This window comes from Ambystoma mexicanum, chromosome 1p (assembly GCF_040938575.1).
Source record: "Ambystoma mexicanum isolate Mex_15411 chromosome 1p, UKY_AmexF1_1, whole genome shotgun sequence".
Lineage (NCBI taxonomy): Eukaryota > Metazoa > Chordata > Amphibia > Caudata > Ambystomatidae > Ambystoma > Ambystoma mexicanum.
Window position 1 is genome coordinate 170,963,535 of NC_090921.1, and position 26,153 is coordinate 170,989,687.

Here is a 26,153-nt window from a genome sequence, read left to right on the forward strand (position 1 = left end):
TGGCGCCTGTCAGGTTAAGTATGATTGGTGATTTAAATGCATTTTTTTTTTCAAATTGAATGATTGGTTCTTTATTAACTACCAGTTGAATAGGTACTGTTAGCCTTGTAAATTGTGTTAGAACTTCAGCCATATGGGAACATGTTTTTGTTTTATACCTTATTATTACAAGGCTGGGTTTAGCTGCAGCTTCCAATGGATTTCATCCAGAGCAAATTCAGATGCCTCTGGACACCGAAGCAAGTTAATCCAGGGTTACTCGCTGGGACCTCTGAGATCAGGGTTCTAGGGTATTTCATAGAATATTGCAGATCCTCATTTGGGATACTTTAGGAACATGTTTCCTAGCCCTCTTTTGGGAGTCTCTATGCTATTTTCAGGAGGGGATGGGCTACAGCATTCACTAATCAGTTTAAAGCAGGCTTGGACAGGCCTATGGCTGACCCAAAATGCAAAATGCTTGTGTGGGAAGTTTTATTGGGTCAAAGTGGGACACCTTTTTGCCCAATGTGGGCCAGTTTGAGGAGTTACTTCACCATGCGGCTAATAGTTTTTACCAGTGTTGCTGAATAAAATGCACAACTTGCATCACATTCTCCCCCTTGGGTACTTTTCAAACAGTGTCACAAAAGGAATGAATAGGCATTTACAATTGTGGGCCACTTTTTCATTGGTGCCCAAGGCAATTTTATGGCCCAGTCTGACGGTTGGGTATGATACGGCATTTGTAACACGCCTACACACAAGTGTTTCAAGACGCGACGAGGCAAGGAGGGGAACAGAGGGAGGACAGAAACAGCGATTTTACTAGGCCAGGTGACATTGAGATCGCGCAAGTGCAGGGGTATGTCTATGTGGCTTGTGGGCTCTCACTATTATTAGTATTTGGGAGTTTGGGCTAGGGACACATTTTGCCACACCTGGCATCCCTCTCTATCATGCCTTATTACTCGACTGTGCCAAAACCCCGCAAGAGGCTCTGCCCTGGAGACACAGTAACTCTCTTGGAAGGTATCCTCACAAGTCTGTGTGGTCTTGTCCATAGGTTCACTATGCGATGGCATGATGAGGGATTGAACTATAGGAAGAGGAACCGTGAAGGATAAAGGGTCCCACAAAGGGCTGCACATGTGCACACCCTTCCTGCACACTTAGATTGGCGTTACCTGGGCTCACGGCAGCACTTCTGGGACTCTCTTTAGGTGTGCTTGTCCTTCTCTGCCTAGCTGTGCTTTTGTATACTCCTCTACCTACTTTCCAATTTACTGCGACAAGCAGCAGTGCCTGGCCTGCTACCTAGAGCAGCAAGACCCTCATTGGAGTGCTTTCAGTATGAGACATAGGGATGATGCAACGCTTCACCAACCCTCCCATGATCTCCCTGGTCTGTCACCTACAGCAGCAAGATCCTCACTAGAGTGCTCTCAGTAGGAGACAAAGTGATGATGCAACACTTCACCAGTCCTCTCATGATCTCCCTGGCCAGCCACCTAGAGCAACAAGACCCTCATGGGAGTGCTCTCAGTAGAAAACATAGGGATGACGCAACACTTCACCAACCCTCCCATAATCTCTCTGGCCTACCACCTGGAGCAGCAAGACCTTCACTTACGTCCTCGCAGTATGAGACATAGGGATGATTCAACGCTTCACCAACCTTCCTTGATCTCCCTGGCCAGCCACGTAGAGTAGCAGGACCCTCACTGGAGTGCTCTCAGTATAAGACATAGGAATGATGAAACACTCACCAGCCCTCCCAGGATCTCCCTGGCCTGGCACCTACAGCAGCAAGACCCTCACGGCAGTGCGCTCAGTATAAAACATAGGGAGGATGCAACACTTCACCAACCATCCCATGATCTCCCTGGCCTGCCACCTAGAGCAACATGACCCTCAATGGAGTACTCTCAGTATGTGACATAGGAATGATGCAACACTTCACCAGCCCTCCCATGATCTCCCTCGCCTGGCACTTAGAACAGCAAGACCCTCACTGGAGTGCTCTTAGTATGAGACATAGCAATGATGCCCCCTAAAGCAGCAAGACCCTCACTAAAGTGTTATCAGTATAAGACAGAGGGATGATGCAACATTTCCCCTTCCATGATCTCCCTGGCCTACCACCTAGAGCAGCATGACCCTCACTGGATTGCTCTCAGTATGAAACATAGGGATGATGCAATGCTTCACCAACCCTCCCATGATCTCCCAGGCCTGATACCTAGAGCTGCAATACCCTCACTGGAGTGCTCTCAGTATGAGACATAGGAATAATGAAACACTCACCAGCCCTCCCAGGATCTCCCTGGCCTGCCACCTACAGCAGCAAGACCCTCACGGCAGTGCGCTCAGTATAAAACATAGGGAGGTTGCAACACTTCACCAACCCTTCCATGATCTCCCTGGCCTGCCACCTTGAGCAACATGACCCTCAATGGAGTGCTCTCAGTATGTGACATAGGGATGATGCAACACTTCACCACCCCTTACATGATCTCCCTGGCCTGGCACTTAGAACAGCAAGACCCTCACTGGAGTGCTCTTAGTATGAGACATAGCAATGATGCGCCCTAAAGCAGCAAGGCCCTCACTAAAGTGCTCTCAGTATAAGACAGAAGGATGATGCAACACTTCCCCTTCCATGATCTCCCTGGCCTACCACCTAGAGCAGCATGACTCTCACGAGAGCCCTCTCAGTGTTAGACATAGGGATGTTTCAACGCTTCACCAACCCTTCCTTGATCTCCCTGGCCAGCCACGTAGAGCAGCAAGACCCTCACTGGAATGCGCTCAGTATGAGACATAGGGATGATGCAACGCTTCCCCAACCTCCCCATGATCTCCCTGGCCTGCCACCCAGAGCAGCAAGACCCTCACTGGAGTGCTCTTAGTATGAGAAATAGCAATGATACCACCTAAAGCAGCAAGATCCTCACTGGAGTGCTCTCTGTATGAGACATAGAGATGATGCAACGCTTCACCAACCCTCCCATGATCTCCCTGGCCTGCCACCCAGAGCAGCAAGACCCTCACTGGAGTGCTCTTAGTATGAGAAATAGCAATGATACCACCTAAAGCAGCAAGACCCTCACTGGAGTGCTCTCTGTATGAGACATAGAGATGATGCAACGCTTCACCAACCCTCCCATGATCTCCCTGGCCTGCCACCCAGAGCAGCAAGACCCTCACTGGAGTGCTCTTAGTATGAGAAATAGCAATGATACCACCTAAAGCAGCAAGACCCTCACTGGAGTGCTCTCTGTATGAGACATAGAGATGGTGCAATGCTTCACCAACCCTCCCATGATTTCCCTGGCCTGCCATCTAGAGCAGCAAGATCCTCACGGGAGTGCTCTGAATATAAGACATAGGGATGATGCAATACATCACCAACACTCCCATGATCTCCCTGGCCTGCCACCTACAGCAACAAGACCCTCACCGGAGTGCTTTTAGTAGGAGACATAGGGATGATGCAACACACTTCACCAACCCTCCCATGATCTCCCTGGCCTGCCACCTAGTGGAGCAAGACCCTCACTGGAGTGCTCTCAGTATGAGACGTAGGAATGATGCCACGTTTCACCAACCGTCCCATGATCTCCCTGGCCTTCTACCTAGAGCAGAAAGACTCTCACTGGAGTGCTCTTCGTATGAGACATAGAGGTGATGCCACCTAGAGCAACAAGACCCTCACTGGACTTTTCTCAGTGTGAGACATAGGGATAATGTAACACTTCACCATTCCTCCCATAATCTCTCTGGCCTGCCAACTAGAGCAGCAATACCCTCACTGGAGAGCTCTCAGTATGAGAAATAGGAATGATGCAACGTTTCAACAACCCTCCATGATCTCCGTGGCCTGCCACCTAGTGGAGCAAATCCCTCACGGGAGTGCTCTAAGTATAAGAAGTAGGGATGAAGCAACACTTCACCATCCCTCCCATGATCTTTATGACCTGCCACCTAGAGCAGCAAGACCCTCACTGGAGTGCTCTCAGTATGAGACATAGGGATGATTCAACGCTTCACCAACCCTCGCATGACCTCCCTGGGCTGCCGTCTAGAGCAGCAATTCCCTGACTGAAGTGCTCTCAGGATGAGACATGGGAATGATGCAATGCTTCACCAGCTCTCTCATCATCTCCCTGGCTTGCCACCTAGAGCAGCAAGACCCTCATTGGAGTGCTCTCAGTATGAGACATAGGGATGATGCAATGTTACACCAGACCCCACCCCCATTATCTACCTGGCCTGCACCTAGAACAGCAAGACCCTCATCTTTCAGTATGAGAAATAGGTATTTTATTTATTTATTTATGTATTGGTTATTTATAATGCGCCTATACTGTAAATGGTGTTTGAAGGTGCTACATGACAAAAGAGGGGCCCAGTGGGACAGGTATGAAGAAAAACAATAACAGTCCTACTAGGCCTTGTGTCATTCAGATCATGCAAGTACAGTAACAAGTAGTGCAAGGGAAAGGGGAGGGGGAGAAGTGCCGGTCAGAGCGGAATGCGCTAATGCTAAGGAGGGAAAGGAAGTGCAGGTCTGACTGGCGAGCCCGCATTTGCTGGGCGGTGGGGGAGAAAAGGGGGAAAGGGCCAATGGGTTAGGTGAGTGCTAAGGGAAGGCTAGGTGGATAAGTTCCAGGGGAACGCAGAGAGTGCAGGGGAAGAAGGTCCACATGCTAAGTGGTAGGAACATGGCTGGATGGGCTCAAAGCGGTGGGGGCCCAGCAAGGCTAGTGCAGGGGGAAGGAGCCCAGTAGGGCAAGTGCAGGTTAGGGGCTGTTGGTCAGGGGAGACCAAGTGCGGGGGTAGACTGGTTGAGGAGGGCCTGGTTCCTTATATGAATCAGAAGGAATCAGGCAGCCAGTCGAAATGAGGCAGAGTGGGATATTAGCAGAGGAGGGGGAGAGGGAAGGAGGAAGAGGAGGGCCTTGAGATGCTTCCAGAACTTAAGGAGATCCGGCTCAAGTTTGAGAGGGGCAGGGAGGCAATTTCAGAGGAAGGTATCTGCGGATGAGAGGGATCTATCCCTCACACTCTGCTTGGAAAAGCGTCTGATTTGCAGAGAGTGCGCGCTAGAAGACCGAAGGGCTCTAGCAGGGAGGTATTTAGGGAGAGACAGTTGGATGTAGCGGTGTCCCAGGCCCCAGACAGCCTTGTGGATGATGTAGAGGGTCTTGAACTTGATTCTTGCAGCAACCAGGAGCCAGTGGGGAGATTTTAGGGCTGGAGAGATGCAGTCCCTGGGCTTGAGGCCAAGGGTAAATCTTGCAGTCCTATTCTGGATTAGTTGAAGGAGCAAATGGATGATTTAGGCAGATTGAAGAAGAGGCTGTTGCAGTAGTCCAGCCTAGGGAGGACCAGAGCTCTGGAGACATTGACAGGCCGATTCATGGAATAAATGTGCGCCGAAAATCCCGGCGTAGAGGGGCCAATACGTGCGCTGCGCCGAAAATTAGCGAAAAGCGCAGGGAAACCAGCGCACGTCGATTCATGGAAGTCCGTGCGCAAGAAAAGCAGAGGACGTGCGCGGAAAAAGCGCGCGGCGCAGGCCGGGGCACAGGTCAACCAACGTCGTGCGCCACGGCCACTGCGCTATCACTCCGAGCGCAGCGCACAGCTCTAAAGTAGGCGGAACACAGGGCGGGACACTCGGAATGGGGAATAAAATGGGGCACAACACTCGGAATGGGGAAGAATGTGGGCGGCACGGGGAAAGTTTAGGAGGCAAGTGCGCGGAACGCCCACACGCTCGCATACAACACGTATTCATGGAATAGAATAGGGCAAAAAAGCGCACGCTCAAAGCAGCGCACAGGCACAAACAGGCACAAACACGACCGCCACAAGAAAGCAGGCGGTAGCGTCTCTGCGCCTGCAAGAAATGTGCGCTAAAAGGTGCGCCAACAAATAGCACCTATATACAGACATGATCAATGTCCAATACTGTGGCCCTCCAGGACAAATGACGTACAAAGGGGTACCCACAAACACAGACACGCGCTGAGAGAAAAAATAAACGCGTGCGTGTATACCGGGGTGCGCGGTAAGTTGCACACGCGATTAGTCAGGGTACGTGGATTCCAGGGGTGCGCGGGAAGTTGCACACGCGATATGGCCGGCTACGTGGATTTCAGGGGTGCGCGGGAAGTTCCACACGCGATATGGCCGGGTACGTGGATTTCAGGGGTGCGCGGGAAGTTCCACACGCGATATGGCCGGCTACATGGATTTCAGGGGTGCGCGGGAAGTTCCACACGCGATATGGCAGGGTACGTGGATTGCAGGGGTGCGCGGGAAGTTCCACACGCGATATGGCCGGCTACGTGGATTCCAGGGGTGCGCGGGAAGTTCCACACGCGATATGGCCGGGTACGTGGATTTCAGGGGTGCGCGGGAAGTTCCACACGCGATATGGCCGGCTACGTGGATTTCAGGGGTGCGCGGGAAGTTCCACACGCGATATGGCCGGGTACGTGGATTTCAGGGGTGCGCGGGAAGTTCCACACGCGAATTGGCTGTGTGCTCCCAGGCATTACCTGTACACCCTCCACGGCCCCTGCAGGCAGCACACACCACAGGGAACTACCCTGCACACCTGCTCATGTCTCCCACCACCCCCACCCCCCATCCACCAGGGACACCCTCCACCAGGCCCCCACCCATGTCTCCCACCACCCCCACCCCCAGCACTGTGGGGAACCTGCCAGCAGGCCCCCACCCATTTCCAACCCATGTCTCCCACCACCCCCACCCCCAGCACTGTGGGGAACCTGCCAGCAGGCCCCCACCCATGTCCAACCCATGTCTCCCACCACCCCCACCCCCAGCACTTTGGGGAACCTGCCAGCAGGCTCCCACCCATGTCCAACCCATGTCTCCCACCACCCCCACCCCCCATCCACCAGGGGCACCCTCCACCAGGCCCCCACCCATGTCTCCCACCACCCCCACCCCCAGCACTGTGGGGAACCTGCCAGCAGGCCCCCACCCATGTCCAACCCATGTCTCCCACCACCCCCACCCCCCATCCACCAGGGGCACCCTCCACCAGGCCCCCACCCATGTCTCCCACCACCCCCACCCCCAGCACTGTGGGGAACCTGCCAGCAGGCCCCCACCCATGTCCAACCCATGTCTCCCACCACCCCCACCCCCAGCACTGTGGGGAACCTGCCAGCAGGCCCCCACCCATGTCCAACCCATGTCTCCCACCACCCCCACCCCCAGCACTGTGGGGAACCTGCCAGCAGGCCCCCACCCATGTCCAACTCATGTCTCCCACCACCCCCACCCCCAGCACTGTGGGGAACCTGCCAGCAGGCCCCCACCCATGTCCAACCCATGTCTCCCACCACCCCCACCCCCCATCCACCAGGGGCACCCTCCACCAGGCCCCCACCCATGTCTCCCACCACCCCCACCCCCCATCCACCAGGGACACCCTCCACCAGGCCCCCACCCATGTCTCCCACCACCCCCACCCCCCATCCACCAGGGACACCCTCCACCAGGCCCCCACCCATGTCTCCCACCACCCCCACCCCCCATCCACCAGGGACACCCTCCACCAGGCCCCCACCCATGTCTCCCACCACCCCCACCCCCAGCACTGTGGGGAACCTGCCAGCAGGCCCCCACCCATGTCCCCCTGGCCCCAGTTCCTGACGATACACAATCATGGCAGTAATGTCCAGCATACCCAGCACAAACACCCAGGCAAGGATTGCATGCACCCACATAGTGAATGCAATCACATGACACAACCCCAAAGGCAAGTATGCAAAAGAACACATGTCCGTCACACACACATACACAATGGGTGCAAGTGAATGTCAAAACCCATATCATGACATGTAAGAAACCAAAGAGAAAATAACACAAGTGTAAGATAATATAAAAATGTATTAAAAACATAAAATAAGTAAACTAATAAAACATACAACGATGTGGCAAAGTAAATAAAAGGTCCATGTCCGAGAACAAAAAAGATAAACCAAAAAACAAAGGATTAAAAAATAAATAGAATTTGTCCAAAGCAAAACCATGTAGTAGGAAATCAAAGAAAAACCATTACGTCATGGTGTAAACAATAAGAAAATAAAAAAATGTATCTCCCAAAAAATTACAATATATACAGGAATGTTCCAGGGTCCATGAGCCCAACACCACAAATGAAACCTAATACTAACTAATAAAAAAAATATGTACAAAAAAGTGGCCATTGTCCGAGCGGTCCAAAATAATAAAAATAAATAAAGGAAACCTAGCACTAACTAACTAAAAAACTATATACAAAGGCAGCGGGCAAGTCCTGCGGCTCACTTGGTGATGCTGGCCAGGGCATCCTCGAACTCCATGTCAATGTCCTGGAGGCGGGACTCTGTCCTGGCCCCGAGGTCTCGCAGGGACAACCCCATGTGCTCACCAAAATCCCTGCGAGCCTCCTCGAGGCACTCAGCCCGCCTCAATGCCCGACGCATGGAGATCTCCGCCCTGGCCATGGCGAGCCGCTCCTCTTCCGCCCGCTGCCGCTCCGCACCTATCCGCTGGCCAAACTCCTCCCACACGGAACACACTGCCATGCCAGGGTTGCCCTGCCCTCCGGCCGATGCCTGCCCCTCTGATCTTGATGGCCCTGAGCCATGATGCCTCCCACGTCGAGCCCGCTGCTGCCTCCGACGCCACTGCCTCTGCCAGCACGACGGCATCCAGGCTGATGGTAACCACCGACGCCGTCGTGCACGTGCCCTGCCCGATGATGCCGGCACATCTTCCATCTGCTGGGGTCCACTTGCTGTGTTGTCCACCCCTGCTGGACCTCCGACTCCCAACTGTGGCAGGGATGGGATCCCCACCGAGCTGGCTGCATTGGTCGGGGCAGGTCCACAGGGGGCCATGGTGGCATCTGGGCCGGAAGACGGCAAGGAGAACGACCGGTGGATAGCCTGCACAGAGGAGGAGAGGGCCGTCAGATTGGCCAACACATGCAGGAACCCCCCGAACATGGCCGATCCCAATTGGGCCACGTCGGCACAGTGCACTTCGTGATGACGTGCGTGCTCCTCCCGGGAAGCACGCACGTCATCACGAATCACAGCCGTGCGCATCGCGACCCCAATCAGGACCTGCTCCACGCGGCCAGGGTTTCCCACGGCCGCAGGTGGAGGGGAGTCAGTTGACATGGACATCCCCTCTACCTGCGGACGGGCCTGGGACGGGGCATCCCTGCTGGTGCATGTTGGTGCACTCACAGGGTCAGGGACAGCGACATGCACAGGCACCTCCACGGTGACCTGTGCTGCCTCCTGCCCCTGGCCCTGGACTGCACCACTTGCACCAGCAGGGATGCTCCCACCAGGCCCCATGTGTGAACCAGTGTCGGCCTCCTCCTCCTCTGTGCAAACCACCAACCTGGATGGCTCCTCACCGTCTCCCGCCGTAGCAGGCCCCTGTGGGGGCTCACCCACCCCTTCCGCTGCAGCCGTGGGGGCATCCCTGCCGCCTTGCTCCACAGCGCCGTCTCCGCCCTCTTCTTCACTAGCCGCTGCGTAGAGGGAGACAAAGGACACAAGCATCAGGCTACTGTACAATGGTCCCCTAGACAGGAAGCAATAGCAGATGAGCACCACTGTCAAAGTACACTTCCATCATGTCCCTCCACAACACATGGGTCAGTCCAGGCAAAACACACACAGTAACAGGCATGGTGCATGCCATGCACATTTCCATGCATGTCCAATTGACTCTTGAAACATTCAATGATATGTAACTCACATGCATCATGGCTCATGCATATCACATGCACACACTTCACCTCAGTCACATCCATCTGGCCCCAAACACAACGAACACAGGCAAAACAAGGGTAAGTTGGGTGCGTCACTGAATCTGTGCATTGTCACACACATGTGTCATGCATCCATGGCATGCACAAGTCACAGACACGCAGGTCAGGCACACAGACATGGCTACCATATATGTACCTGGCATCAGCACCCATCCTTCACCCCCATCCATTTCCAGGTACAGAGACTGGCATGCTCTCATGTCCTAAATCTGCATAGGGCTCCCCATGCCGCATTTCAACACATGCAACAACCATGTGGGTCACACATCACTGGTCGCACATGCATTACCATGATGTCCCTGCACACATACATGCATACATGGCCCATGGCACACATACAGGCAAGTATCATAGAACCAGCATACCGCAACATGCCCTGTCTCACACAGTAATGCTTGCACACTTACCGCTCAACTCCAGACGGGCCTCCCTCTCAAGGACCTGGGCGTGGAGCGCTGGGCGTACGCGTTCCAGGACCCTCTTCTGGATGGAACTCATGCGGCCCCGGCCCCCCTCCACGAGGCGCCGGGCCTTCACAAGGGTCCTGGACCTCAAGTCCTCCCAGCGCTTCTTGATCTTCTGGACGTTGCGGGTTGCCACCCCCTCCGCGTTGATGGCAACCACACAGTCGGCCCAGATCCTCTCCCGTCCTTCCTTGCTGGCGCGGGACGATCCAAAGAGGGCATCATACTGCCCCAGGACATGCTCCACCAGGACACCAACTTCGGTGGCAGTGAAGCTGGTGCCCCTCTGCCCCTCTGGCCTGGGGTTGCCACTGGTGCCAGATGTGGAAGTGCCCGACATGGCAACCCCAGAGGCAGGTGTGGGTGGGCAACTGGGTCCTGGGGCTGGGCTGTGGAGCGATGTAATCCCAGTTGGGAGTCTTCAGTTCCAGCAGGGGTGGACACAGCAACTGGACCCCTGCAGATGGCTGATGTGCAGGCACCAAATGGCAGGGCACGGTGGCAGCAGGCAGGCAGGCAGGCAGGCAGCAGCAGATAGCACGTGGGAGGCTGCTCAGGGCACTGGGGGGGCAGTAACTCGGCCTTCTGGGCAGGAGCGTGGTGTTCCGTGTGTTTTCGGGTGGCCAGCTTGATACGGAGTGATTTGGCACGTGAAATTCCTGCACGTCAGCGTGAAATCCGAGGAAAGGCCCTTAGCGCGTAAGTGCGTCAGCACGCATACGCGATTCTATTGAACCAGAGTCCCTCACCGCGTAAGCGCGTCTGACGTGATCCGCACGGGCGTTCCCCACTCAGCACGTGATGACGGAGCACACGTGGAAATACTGCACGTCAGAGTGTCATCGCGTGTAATTGGCCAAAAGTGCGCGTCCACGCCATTGGCCTATGTACGTGTATTTCATCGCGTGTAATTGGCCAAAAGTGCGCGTACACGCCATTGGCCTATGTACGTGTATTTCAGGGGTGCGCGGCCACTTACACACGCAAGTACGTCAGCGCACCTGTATGCCTGCTGCGTGGGAATTTCCACACGCTATTGGAGTGGGAACTAGATTCCAGGGGTGCGAGGGTCACACGCTCGCCTAGAACACGCGCAAGGCATTAATTTGCGCACTTTTCAATAAACAAGCCAGATGCCAGGATGAACATACCGTTCCTAGCAGCAGTGGCAGTGGGGTACCAAAGGAGGAGGAGGAGGAGAGTCAGGGCCAGAATATTCACACCCAGAACCAGCCTATTCGGGATGCCTGATGACCAGGTGTATGGGAGGTACAGGTTTCCAGCACACATCATACTGGACCTGGTCAGTGAGTGGGAGGATGACCTCACATCACCCACCCTGTGCTCCCAAGCACTCAGCCCCCTGCAGAAGGTCCTGAATGTACTGCACTTCTTGGCCACTGGATCCTTTCAGCGGACAAGTGCCATAGTGGGTGGTGTGTCACAGGCCACGCAGTCACGCTGCCTACACCAGGTCTTGAACATCATCACTGCACGGCCATCAGTCCGCAGGCACATATATCTCCCCAGGACTCATGCAGAAAGGCGGACGTGCATCCAGGAATTCTATGGTGTGGCTCAATTCCCCAAAGTGCTTGGTGCAATTGACTGCACACATGTGGCTCTACGTCCACCCAGGGCAACAGAGCACATCTATAGAAACCGCAAGCACTGGCATTCCATCAACGTGCAAGTTGTATGCAATGCCAAGGGAATAATCACATCAGTATATGCCAACTATCCCGGGTCCACCCACGACAGCTTCATCTACAGAATGTCTACCCTATGCCGGGACCTAGAGGCTGGCCAGCATGGAGATACATGGCTGCTTGGTGAGCATGAATGCCACTGCACATGCATGCATGTCTGATACTGGGTCATGACACAACACCACTAATGATACCCATCACCACCTCCGCAGGGGACAGTGCCTACCCTATCAGCCCCCACATGATGACCCCAATCCGGAACCCCACCACGCCACCCGAGGTAAGGTACAACACAGCCCACATTGCAACACGGGGCATAGTGGAGCGCACATTCGGAGTGCTGAAGTCACGCTTTCGCTCCCTTGACCGTTCTGGCGGGCAGCTGTTATATGCACCCCGAATAGTGTGCAGGATCATAGTGGCAGCTTGTGTCCTGCACAACGTTGCAACACGCCGGGGCCTGCCCGTGGACATGGTGGTGCCCCCACATCCACAACCACATGCACGCCCGCTGCGCATGGGAGGGGAAAGGGCACGGGGGGAGGCAGCCCGTACGCAACTGGTGGCCAACTTCTTCACCTAGGAATCACAGTGCTGGCTAGTGCACACTGCTCTGGCACATACCATCTGACAATCAATGATGACACTACCTGACAATGTCACAAAATTACTTGACAATAAACTGTCAGATACACATCAGCCTGAGATTGTTAACATGGAAGTGTCACTATGTGTGCACCCCTACCTACACATACACCAGCAATGCATCACAACGAAAAGACACAACTCCATCAATCAAATATGCATTGCCACAGGCGATTCACTACATGACAACATTGCCATGTCACCCATTCCCTTCACAGTCCCGCCACTGAGGACACCATGTCATGGTATGTGAGAGCAAACAAACTGGCCATCACAACATGACACCGGTGTCACAAATAGCAGTGCCCCAAATGGAACATAGCCGCACGGCTATGAACAGCTAACCGCGCTGGAGCCACTACTACACACCTGTGTAAGAGTAATTTCAATCAAATTACACACCAACCCACCCTGAAGCCCACCCAAACAAGACACAATGCATGTAATCAATGGTAGTCTCATTACCTGATTCTGCTGGTATGTCCTCACCGTCCAGATGTACAGTGATGGCGCCACGCAAAAGTGTCAGTGCACATCTACCGACATGTAGTCTGACTCCAGAGAGTATGCCCGTGTGAAGAACTGTGTGAAATACCTGCAAAACATGAGCAACATATGTAAGTAGAGGCACATATCAAACCATCATGCATAGTTAGGTGCAACAACAATGTACACTATGAATGTCTACACAGTATTGACTATGGACTGGCCAACAGCTCATGGGAGTCCAATGTCACCGTGTAATTTGCTGTCACTTGGGCACACCCTTTGCAAGCCCATGGAAACGGAAGCAGGAGGGGTGTGGATGTCTGGTACCCAAGCATCGAAACCAAACTCAGGACAAGCCTGCATGTGCCCAGCCACAATACAGTGTATGCCCAGGTACCCACACAAGGCAACACTCTTGAAAAAGAAAAAAAAATTGAGAAAAAATGGCCATGAAAGGGCCGGCGGGGGGGGCCACCTATGAGGTCCGAGGACAGGATGCACGCCACAATCCACCTATGTGGATCATGGGAAACTAAAACACCCCATAGGCTTGTGGCCCACACGGCTACTCTGTTGTGGGAGATGAGTCGCTATCGCTCTGGCCAGACCCTGCAGCTGACTCAGGAGGTGGGGGAGCTGCCTCAGAAGATGGTGTGACAATGGGAGGCAGCCCACGCAAAGCACGAGTTTGCTCCTCCATGGCTGCAAGCAGGCGGGTCTGGTAGTTCTGGTTCTGGGTTATAATCATGCGGAGGTCCCCATGCAGTAACTTCCGGGATGACCTGACCTCCGCACGAGTTGCCTGCATCTCGGCCGAGAGCGTCCGTGTCAGACGCTCCAGCTGCTCCTCTGTCCTTCTATGGGATGAAGCCTCAAGCTCTAACAGGGTCGACCTGAGGTGATGGAATTCTTCCCTCAGGCCTTCCCTGTGGCGCTGGGACTCCATGGAAAGTGATTCCCGCAGAGTCGCCAGTGCCGCCCGCCTGTCCATGTTGGACGCCAACATATCCTCCCTGTGTGCCTGGCAGATGGACTCTGTAGCCTGCTCCAGTCGCTCCATCAGCCTTTCTGGGGGGACAATGGAAGTGGCCACCCTATCCATGGCCTGTGCAATCATCTCGGATGATGCTGCCTGTTGGGTGGCCATACCGTAGATGGATTGCTCCCAAGCGGTATTGCCAGGTGGCATACGGCCACCACGTTGACGGGCACCACACCTGCCTGGGGCAAGGCGGACTGCGCCTTGCTGTGCCGGCAAGGCCTCAGGCTGCAGGACTGCATTCCCTCTCTGATCTGCAGCCCCAGGAACAGGATCAGAGATTGTGTGGTGTGGCCCTGCATCCGTAACCACCGGAGGCTGAGCTGCCGACACTGACATCCCCATTGAGGGCAATGGCCCGGCTGCAGGTGGGTCGGACAGAGGAGATTCTCTCCCAAGAACACTCACCTGCGACTGCACATAGGTGTCATCCTCCGAGTCTACACCTGAATACTGCTCGGGGGAGGAACCCCCAGAGACACCCCTCGACAGCACGACCTGCAGCACTTGTGGGTTTTCACCCACAAACACACCACGACCCTCACTTGTGGAAGGTCGGCCCGGGTTGCTCTCCTGGGACGGCTCAACCACCACATCCCCAGCATCAACAAGTGCTTCGTCCCCTGCAAAGACATGAAAGAGAAAAATGGAAACAGGCATTAGCACCATGGCATGCAACAAGGGCTGATGAACAACAGAGGCAGTAGTTCTACGACACATGTCCCACATGACTGGGAGACCTCCTATGCATTCACCATCACTGGGTCTGTAGGGGAGGCTCAGGGCATACAATGTACAGATTGGAGAGCAACGCCTGCTCACCATGCTGCCTAGCACTGCCATCACACATTGGCCGGTGATTGCCATGTCAAAGGCACATGCCATCACACACATGGCATGTGACATAGCCACCAAGTGAAGAGGGAGAGGAGGGCAACTTTTTTGGATTTCAACCACTCTGGTCCTGACATTGCATCATCACATCAATAAGTTAACATGTTGTACATGGATCTGCTAGTCCAAATTGGCCACGATGCACAGTGCCTTGTCTACATCAACAAAATGCAGTAAACAATGTGATTCCACCTCCCCATCACCTGTAAAGGAATCATATAGCATTCGTGAAGCACCGGTCCAGAAATGTATGAAGGTACAGCGAATCACTGAGGGGTGGTGGGGCAGAAGGGGATGCCAGTCAACAATCCTACTGGTGCTGGTGTCATTCATGTCACGCAAGTGCAGGGGTGGGTGGCACAATGTAGTGCAAGGGGAAGTGGCGGCTGGAAGTGCTGTACAAGGTAAGTAGGACTTCACGTCGAGGGCAGATGGTGGTAGGCGCAGACAAGTGCTGGGGGGGTGCCCTATAGGGGTACAGAGACAATCATGCAGTGCTGTGGGCTCGGAGGGGACAGGGGAGGTACACACTGCATCTGGCTCGGCAAGGTCCTTGCAGATTTCTATGTGTCCTGCAGAGTTGTCACATGCCGCAGATATGTGCCCTTGGATTGGGGATCTCATCTTGGTGAAAAGGGTGAGGCGCTATTGCCTTTGGAGCATGTGGCAGGCCAGTTTGCCAGAGGATGGGCATGATGCAGGACATTCCCTCTCTGCCACCCGGCACCTGTGGTTTGGGTTCACAAGATCCGAGTCATGCCAGGACTCTGCATTGGCATGGGGCTTCAGACAGGTGGTCATGACCGTGGCAAAGACATCCAGTGTACCTGACATAGAGTGGAGCATGGAGTGGGCCCTGTCAGGATGGGAGTGAGCCCAAGGGGGAGCTGGATGGGGGGGAGATTTTGGCAGCATGAGCCTCGACTGACACACACTTCATGGGTTGGAATACCAAGAAGGTGTGTGACAGTGGTGAGGGTGGCTTTGCCTGTGGGGTGGTGAGGGTGAGCTGGGAGGAGAGGAGAATGTGATCACTCCAGGAGAGAGGAGTGCAGAGATGGACGGAGAGGGGAAAGTCAGATGAGATCAGAGCATCAAGAGTGTGCCCTGCAGAATGAGTAGGGACAGACGGGAGTCTAAAGGGTGAGAGGGAGTTGCTGAGGTCACAGAAAGGTCACGTGGGGGGGTCAACAAGCATGCAGGTGGATGCGTACAGCACCAAGGAAGAGGATTTCTGTGTCTGGGGACATGAGTGAGGAGGAGAGGTGAGGACACTCAGAAAGGAAGTAGTACATTTGAACAGTTTTTCCAGACACAGTACGCACAGTTTCTGAATGTCAAGGTGTGGTAGAGAGAGACGTCACACAAGCCATTCCAGAGTGGAGTAGGTCTAAGTAGGAGTGACAGTGGCAGGAATACCCTCAGGGAAGCCAAGGGCACACCCCCCCTGCACAGTAGTGGCGGGCCAAGGAGAGGGTCTCCTGAACATCAGGTAGGAGTGTGTGAAGGATGCAGACAGAGCTGGCCGTCAGACATGTTTCCATGAGACCAAGGATGTCAAGGTGCATAACCTCATGTAAGTGACAGATATCGGAGGAATGCCTGATGCAGCCGCAGTGAAAGGAGTGTAATTGTGGAGGAGGTTGACAGCCTTGTAGGACTTACGGGGAGTGCTAGAGATCAGAGGTGCAGCATGTGTAGGAGTTGGAGTGGGAGGCGGAGAAGGATCATGGGAGGGTGCAGGGAGGCAGTGCAGGATTGATGAGGAGAGAGGAGGGGGGACAGCAGGAGAGGAAAGGAAGTTGATGAGATGTGGGTAGCATTTCTCAAGGAGAATGAGGTTGGCCTAAGGGCCTTGGACTGAGATGCTCCCATTACCATGCACATCAATTGTGGCCTCTGAGGATTGGAAGGAGGCCAGGAGTACACCCCAACGGGTCCCACCATTGATGGTGGAAGAGGAGCAAGGAGAGAGGACAGGGACCATGTGAAGGGTCTATGGGACAGGCAAAGGCATGTATGAGCAGATGTCAGTGAGAGTTAGCTTTGAGTAGGCTCAGATGCACTTGTCAGCAATAGGGTGGGTCGCATTGGAGGGCAGGGTGCCCTCATTTGACTGTTGGCAAGCAGGTGTCGTGAGTAGGGCACGATGGTCTGAACTGTAGAAGTCATGGAAGATAGACCATGAAGAGCAGCATGGAGTGTGAGGGAATGGGGCTCGAAACCAGACGGTACCAAAGCACACAGGTAGGAGGTGGATGTCAAGGCAACATCCACAGTATGACAGCATGTTGGTTGGCATTTATATACAGAGGACGCATTAGCATGTGGTATCATTGCATGTCAGGCATGTGAAGATGAAACTTGATTGGCTGGGGGAAAGTATAGGAATGGTATGTAAGACATCAGATGAATAGACAGGGGAGTATGAGCAACAATGTAGTGACAAAATGACAATTCAAGGGCAACTTCCATGGTGTAGGGCCATATGTGCACTGTTGCCAGTAGGGATAGTGCTGTGGGCAGATGGTGTTGCACTGAACATACTGGATGAGGCACATGGGTGCCACTATCAACTCTGCCACACACCCCCTTGACAGGCACCCAACATGAATGCTTCACACACACACCATGCACATGGATAATACACACATGCATGTGCACTCACCGGATGATGCCTCGTAATCAGGGAGATCTCCCACACCTTGGAGTTGTCCCTCGGTGACGTAGGATCCAGCTACGGACTCGTGTGGTGTGAGTTCTATTTCCTGTGCTGGGGACCCACCTCCAGTCACCAAGGTTGCGGCATGACTTGAGGCCAGCTTATCCTTTTCCCTGCGCTTAAGGTCATTCCAGCGCTTCTGGCAATCACTAGCTGTGCGCCTCACTACTCCAAGGGCACTTATTCTGTCAGCAATGGTCTGCCAGTGTGCCTGGCGTCTGGCATGTGTGGTCTTGGACCCTGCAACGATGACCATTTCCCTATCATGATCTGACACATACTGAACAAGTGCATTCAGTTCGGCGTCTGTGAAGCTTGGCTTCCTTGATGGGCCGGACTGTGCAGCCGTGCCTGGGGCATCAGCCTGTGCCGGACGTGCACTCTTCCTCTTGCGCTTGGAAGGGGGTGGGGATCCAGAGTGTCCTACGCCGCTGTGGACACTAGGGGCAGGAGCCGTGGTGGACTCAGTACTGGGTGTGTGGGATTGCACACTCAGCATGGGAGTAGGTGCAGGCATTGGGGGTAGTGGGATGGGGTCAGGCCTGATCTGAGGTGCATGAACTAGGACCGACACAGTCTTGGCAGGGTGTATGAGAGGTGGGGTGGATGGAGCCACACCCTGGCTACGGGGGCCAGCAGATGACCTATCTGGCATAGATGCGCGTGCCCTGATGACACCAATGTGCACCGGTGCACGTGCAGTGGACCTGCTGACCTGGATGTCAGCGATGGGATCACCCTCGGACAGGTCTGGTGCCACAATGGGCTGGTCCGACAAGGGCTGATCAGGGTTGGTATCAGCCACATGACCCTCAACTGGGGGGGGGGGGCATGGGTGTCCCTGACTGGTCCTCCAGACTGGGGGGGACAGGGGCACCCTGCAAGTCACAACCACGTCCCCTAGTGTATCCTCCACGGCCACCACGTGTGGCTCGGCCACCTTTGCCACCCTTACGGCTTGCACGCCTCCCAACCATGGCACTGATGTTATTGTGCGTATGGGAGTCGGTGTGCACAATTGTCCTGGGCAATTGGGTGTCAAAGGGGTTGGGTACCAGATGGTATTCGTACCCTAGTGCAGTGGCAAGGCTATATGACACCCCTGGGGAAAGATGACGGGTCACGCAACGCACAGGCACCCCAAAAAAGTTAAGGAACGTGCACAATACCCCTCCTAGACCACGTGTGCTGATGGAAAACCCTGCACTACGCTGTGGCATCCAGTAACACAATGAACGTATGCGTGTCACACGCAGCCTAGAATGACCTCTGAAGGGGTAGGCTACACACGGGGCAAGCACAGAAGTTAGATACGTGCGTGACTCACCGTCTGCCAGGTAAAAGAGCGTGAAAAATGAGCGCGTTTGGTTGGCAACACCCCCGCCAAAAGAAGATGTGTACGCTGTCTGAGGAGACAGGACAACAGTAGAAGGGGACACTGTTTGAGGGAACAGGCCCAGGTAAACCAGTACAAGAGGAAAAAGAGAAAAAGCTGTCAGAGGTAACAGGGAGTACGAACTGGAAACGCCGTGAAGTAAATCGCGTGTGAAACGACAAGAAGTACAGAATTCACCCACTCGCTCTCCACGAAAAGCACGTACAAGGAAATGGTGTTCTACACTACCTTATATACAGGCCCACACGTACAGCGTCACTTACGGCGTGTACGTGCTTGGCCCATGTTCACCAATCACACGCTTTGTCACTTCTGCGTGTGGATCCTTTTTCACCAATCACACGCTTTGACACTCCTGCGTGTAGCTCACTTTTCACCAATCACACGCGTTGTCACTCCTGCGTGTAGATCCATTTTCACCAATCACACGCTTTGTCACTCCTGCGTGTAGATCCATTTTCACCAATCACACGCTTTGTCACTCCTGCGTGTAGATCCATTTTCACCAATCACACGCTTTGACACTGCACGTGCAGGTAACTATAGACGCACATATGCTGGTGACGGGTTTTCGCGCGATTCGCTGAGTGTGGGATTTTCACGTGCAAAATCACTCCCTATCAGGCTGTCCACGCGTTCAAACACGAAAGACCACGCTCCTGGCCAGGAGGCCAAATTACAGTCCCCCTGAGCCCTGAGCACGCTCCCACCTGCCATCTGCTGCTGCCTGACTGCCTGCTGGCCACGTGCCCCACAGTGCTGGTCGGTGGGGGTGGTCGGAGACATGGGTGGGGGCCTGGTGGAGGGTGCCCCTGGTGGATGGGGGGTGGGGGTGGTGGGAGACATGGGTGGGGGCCTGCTGGCAGGTGCCCCTGCACTGCTGGGGGGTGGGGGTGGTGGGAGACATGGGTGGGGGCCTGGTGGAGGGTGCCCCTGGTGGATGGGGGGTGGGGGTGGTGGGAGACATGGGTGGGGGCCTGCTGGCAGGTGCCCCTGCACTGCTGGGGGGTGGGGGTGGTGGGAGACATGGGTGGGGGCCTGGTGGAGGGTGCCCCTGGTGGATGGGGGTGCAGGGGGACATGATCAGGTGTGCAGGGTAGTCCCCTGTTTTGTGGGCTGCCTGCAGGGGCCGTGGAGGGTGTACAGGGTACACCTGTGAGGGCCCACCCAGCCTATTCGCGTGTGATAATTCCCACGCACCCCTGTAATACACGTACCCTGGCCAATCGCGTGTTGAACTTCCCGCTACCCCTGTAATACACGTTCCCTGGCCTATCGCGTGTTCTACTTCACGCGTACCCCTGTAATGCACGTACCCTGGCCAATCGCGTGTTGTACTTCCCGCTACCCCTGTAATACACGCACCCTGGCTGTTCGCGTGTGATAATTCCCGCGTACCCCTGTAATACACGTTCCCGGGCCTATCGCGTGTTCTACTTCACGCGTACCCCTGTAATACACGTTCCCGGGCCTATCGCGTGTTCTACTTCACGCATACCCCTGTAATACACGTTCCCTGGCCTATCGCGTGTTCTACTTCACGCGTACCCCTGTAATACGCGTTGCCTGGCTGTTCGCGTGTGATAATTCCCGCGTACCCCTGTAATTCACGTTCCCTGCCTAGTCGCGTGTAGAACTTCCCGCGTACTCCTGATTTGAAGATTGCCCGCTTTGCTTTCCTTGTTTGCCTGCCCTGTGAAGTGGTCCAGGGTTTGCGCAGCCCTTAGCAATGATTTAGCGATTTTGATGGCTTTTCCTTGCGCGCGGGCGTTCTTGGGGGCGTTACTGGCGCTGCTGCAGGCTCGCTGCGATTCTCTGCGCCACGGCTGGTTTGGGAGCATGAAATCCATGAATACGCTGTGCGCGGAAATCAGTTTTAGCGCACGTGCCTGGCGCAGACTATCGCAGGCGCACGCTGTGCGCCAGCCGCGTGCGCTACTTGTGCGCTGGATTCTATGAATTACCCTGTGAGTTTCTGGGGGAAAGTGAGGATAGGGAGAATGCTTCTGAGGAGGTGCAGCTGGAGGTGGGCCTTCCTGGCAAGGTCCATGAAGTGAGCAGAGAATGAGAGAGAGGAGTTGAAGATGAAACCAATATTTCTTGCCTCACGAGCGGGGGACTGGAGGGCTCCTGTGGAGGGCGGCCAGAGTGTAGGAGGGAAGGAGGGAGCTGTGGTCTCAATGAGAAGGATCTTGGTCTTACTGGCATTAAGGTAGAGATCATTAGCAGCACACCATGCCTGAATAGCAGTCAGCCAGTTGGGAATGAGAGAGGAAGAAGAGGAGGCAGTGGAGAGAAACTTGAATGAGTGCTGCATGTTGTCCGCATAACACTGGAAGTGAAGAGAGAAGGCGAAGATCAAATGGGCTAGAGGGGCAAGGTAGATGTTGAAGAGCCACAGCGAGATAATAGAGCCCTGGGGGACGCTGCAGGTGGAGGGTGTGATGGACGAGAGAAAATGTCCCAGTTGAACCTGGGATTGTCGCTCAGAGAGGAAGGAGGTCAACCAGTCCAGTGCCGGGTCTGTGATGCCAAGGGTATCACTGAGCTGGTTGCAACGCTTCACCAGCCCTCCAGTGATCTCCCTGGCCTGTCACCTAGAGCAACAAGGACTCACTGGAGTGTTCTTAGTATGAGACATAGCAATGATGCAACACTTCCCCAGCCCTCCCATGATATGCCTGGCCTGTCACCTAGAGCAGTAGGGCCCTCACTGGGGTGCTCTCAGTATGAGACATAGGGATGATTCAACATTGCACCAGCCCTCCGATGATCTCCATGGCCTGCCACCTAGAGCAGCAGGATCTTCACTGGAGTGCTCTCAGTATGAGACAGTATGAGACATAGGGATGATGCAACACTTCAGCAACCCTCCCATGATCTGCCTGGCCTGCCACCCAGAGCAACAAGACCCTCACTGGAGTGCTCGTGGTATGAGACGTAGGGATGATATCACCTAGAGCAACATGGATATCACTGGAGTGCTCTCAGTATGAGACATAGGGATGATGCAACACTTCACCAACCCTCTCATGATCTCCCTGGCCTGCCCCCTAGAGCAGCAGAACCCTCACTGGAGTGCTCTTAGTATGAGACATAGCAATGATGCCACCTAGAGTAGCAAGTCCCAGAGTGCTCTCTGTATGAGACCTAGGGATGATACAACACTTCACCAGCCATTCCAGGACCTCCCGGCCCTGCCACCGTTAGCAGCAAGACCCTCACTGAGTGCTCTCAGTATGAGACATAGGGATGATGCAATGCTTCACCAACCCTTCCATGATCTCCCTGGCCTGCAAATTAGAGCAACAAGACCCTCACTCCACAAAAGGGTCAGAAAAGGCCAAATTGCCCTCTTGCTGGCATTTGTCAAAGAAGAGACAACTCAGAGTGTGGTATGCTGAAATGCAAGGTAACCAATTTATTGCAATAGACTGGGGAAAAATCAAGATAACAGCCAAGCTCTCACTCCAGAATTCTCCAACTTCTGAAGAGACAACAGGAGTTTATATAGTACAGGAGGGTCCCTGTGATGTCACAGTTATGAAAACCTATTGTTCCTGCTGTTAAGACGGATTTCTGAACTCTGTCCTGGTGGCGCAGAAGTTCAGAAGGCCAACCTAATTACTTGGAACAGGGTAACCTCTGGACAAGCCAGACCAATCAAGGTAGCGATCGCGGCGGTCAAGACTAGGTCTCAAGAGGGGTGAGGGTGACTGAAAGCCCGCAGTGAGCACACAAAGCAAGAGCACTTACAAACTACTCCAAACAGTTGTTTATATCAAAAATAGATACACATTTATTATAAGGCCTTGAAACTAATAACCACAGTAAAAGCAGCAATATACAACGATATTAAACCAACACATACACAATCCACCCAATATATACACAGAATACACAGTTTCACAGCATTAGCAGCACGAAATACGTTATCCACCTGCAGGGGAAGGAAAACAGGCAGTGCGAACCAATGCGTGTGATATGTCCGCCTTCTGAGGCCCCTAACTAGATGGTAGTCCAATCCCTACGAAGAGTGGAGCCTAGCGCTGAAAAGTACCTGCACACGCCGGTGCCAATGGCCAAAAGGTGAAGCTCTTCGGAGGACGTTGGACAGCTCTGTAGGGTGCCCTAATGAAGGAGAACACGGTCCGCGACTCTAGCGCAGCCTCCACTGTGAGGCAGAAGGAGGGCGCGAGTACGGACAAGGGGAGCTGTATTTACAGCGGGGAAAAGCAAGGGGCACTGCAGGAGGGCGACCAGATCCTAGCTAATCTACTCACCGGTCCCCGAAGCAAGCAGGCCCGAGCTTCTCCTCGATAGATGCAGCTTCTGGCAGGTTCTGAAGAGCAGGGAACGTCTCGTCGTCGTGCAGAGTAAAAAGACGTCCCGATCGAAGAATCCTGCACAGTTTTGTCGCCACGGCAGGGCAACGGAACGGCCGGGTGTATTCAAGCCAAACGAGCACCGTTCACCTCTAGCTTAGGGTTGCTAAGCAAACGAAGCGTGTGAGCGTGCCCCGGACTCAGAATACCACCCAACCTGTCGGCGATTACAGAGCAGGACTCCTTAGTAAGCTGGTCAGTCAATTGGATGGCCCAGAGACACTTCCGAAGGCTTACGGCAGGAGTTGATGAAGGTGCCGGGAATAGCTGGTCCTGCTATTCCAATAGGTCGAAGCGCCAGTACAGGCCTTCTTGTTCGATCTTAGGTGGAAAGGGCTTCACCGGAAGACAGCAATGAGGAGCAGAAGTTCTTCAGGGGGTCACCAGCGATTCCTCGGTCCAGCCTCGTGTTCGCAGGATACTTGGCTCCTGTATCCCTGGGTTCGTAAGAACTCAGGAGATCGACATGGTAGTGGTGTTTCCAGCTCCCTCTTATCCACGGTTTCCTTCGCGCCAAAACGGAGGGGAGCCAATGGGAGATCCGCTCATCAACACACATACCATACGTGGACCAATCACGGACCACAGTGGTCCCAGGCATTCACACCACCCTAGACTCTCTGGCACCCAGGATGTGTATTAGGACCAGACAGCCCAGCCCACATCCTGGGGGCACTCAAACGACATGTAGAAGCCCGCGAAAGCAACCGTGTTTCGCGGGAAACTACATGCCCAAATAAGGAAGGCCCCGGGTCGCCTGACCCGGGGGAAGGTAAAGGGAGCAAGACGGACAGTGGACGAGACAAAGGAGCCTCGTGGTCCGGCCATTTTGGGTAGCCGGGCCACCCTTTTGTGTTCGCGGCAAAAAGGTGCTCAGAACGGCAAAAGGAGCTCAAAATAAACCAAATGATCGCTGCCACCAGCCCAGTCCCTGAATGACTTGCACCGATCCAAAAACCATCCTACAAGAGTGTCTAGGGTCTGTAGAAGGCTAGAGACCCAAGAGAGCTGTAACTTAGCTTACAGTGCCCTCTTGTGTCGTGTTGCACTAAAATGGCGACACGATAAAAGAAACTACGGGAAACAGCGTTCCCCGGTACTGACTGTCTTAAGGGCATGTCAGTTTCCCCGTAAGAAAGGAGCGAAAGCCCAGAGGAGTACGGCAGAAGGCTGCACTTCTCTGGCAAAGTCAAGAAAACAGGTTGAAAACAATAGCAAAAAGTTTAGGGGTTGCCACATGGAAGGAAAGTTCCCTACAATAACGAAATCTTTCCTAACACTCGCCCCTCCCAGACTATGGACAGGGGGAACTAATCCACCCCTGGATGAGTCTCTTGTTCAGGTCGGTAAAACATTCTGGACAACCCATCAGCATTGCTATGTTGGACACCTGGCCTATGCTCAATAGTGAAGTCGAAGCCTTGTAGACTTATGGACCACCTAAGCAACTTTGGATTCTCCCCCTTCATGTTCATTAGCCACTTTAACGGCTTATGGTCAGTCTGCACAGTGAAGTGGGTCCCATAGAGGTAGGGCCGCAGCTTCCTTAGGGCCCACACAACAGAGAAACATTCTTTCTCTACCGTGGACCATCTGAGCTCTCTGTCCTTAAGCTGGCGACTAATAAAACCGATAGGGTGTTCCTTACCCTTCTCATCTACTTGTGATAGTACAGCTCCTATCCCAGTGTCAGAGGCATCCGTCTGCACGATAAAAGGTCTTTGATAATCAGGGGCCCTGAGCACAGGGGCCTGGCACAAGGAGTCTTTCAAGCCATTGAAGGCCTTCTCACACTCGTCAGTCCAAGTTACCTTCTTGGGTTTCTTCGGAGTTGTGAGGGCAGTCAGAGGAGCAGCTATGGTGCCATAGTCTGCCATAAAATTGCGGTAATAACCCGTGAGTCCTAAGAAGGCTCTCACTTGGGTTTGTGTAGTGGGGGTAGGCCAGTCTTGTACTGCTTGTACTTTACTGGGGAGAGGCTGTATCCTTCCTCCACCTACTTCATGCCCAAGGTAAACCACTGAGCCTTGTCCAATCTGGCATTTACTCGCCTTTATGGTCAAGTGGGCTTTCTGAAGAGCCTGGAGCACAATCCCGAGGTGTTTCACATGGTCTTCCCAGGTGGCACTGAAAACTGCTATATCGTCTAGATATGCAAGACAGAATTCGTCCAACCCATTCAACACATGATTCACAAGCCTCTGGAAAGTGGCAGGTGCATTCTTCAATCCGAACGGCATTACCCGGAATTGGTAAAGCCCGTCGGGAGTTGAAAATGCTGTCTTCTCCTTGGCATGTTCTGCTAAAGCTATTTGCCAATAGCCCGCAGTCAGGTCAAACGTGCTGAGGTACTTGGAGGCACCCAAGGTATCCACCAGCTCGTCAGTTCGAGGCAAGGGGTGAGCGTCTGTCTTGGTGACAGCATTCAGAGCCCTGTAATCCACGCAGAACCTCAATTCAGAAGTGCCTGCCTTTGGAACCAATACCACAGGACTGGACCAAGGACTACTAGAGGGTTCAATCACCCCAAGGTCTAACATCTTGTTGA

At 54.0% G+C, this 26,153-nt stretch overlaps 1 long non-coding RNA gene across 1 annotated transcript in view; it reads right to left on the reverse strand.

The window, feature by feature from the left end:
* Positions 1–26,153, reverse strand: part of LOC138486547 (uncharacterized) — a 94,011-nt gene that overhangs the window by 1,355 nt on the left and 66,503 nt on the right. The gene's annotated exons all lie outside the window — the stretch shown is intronic.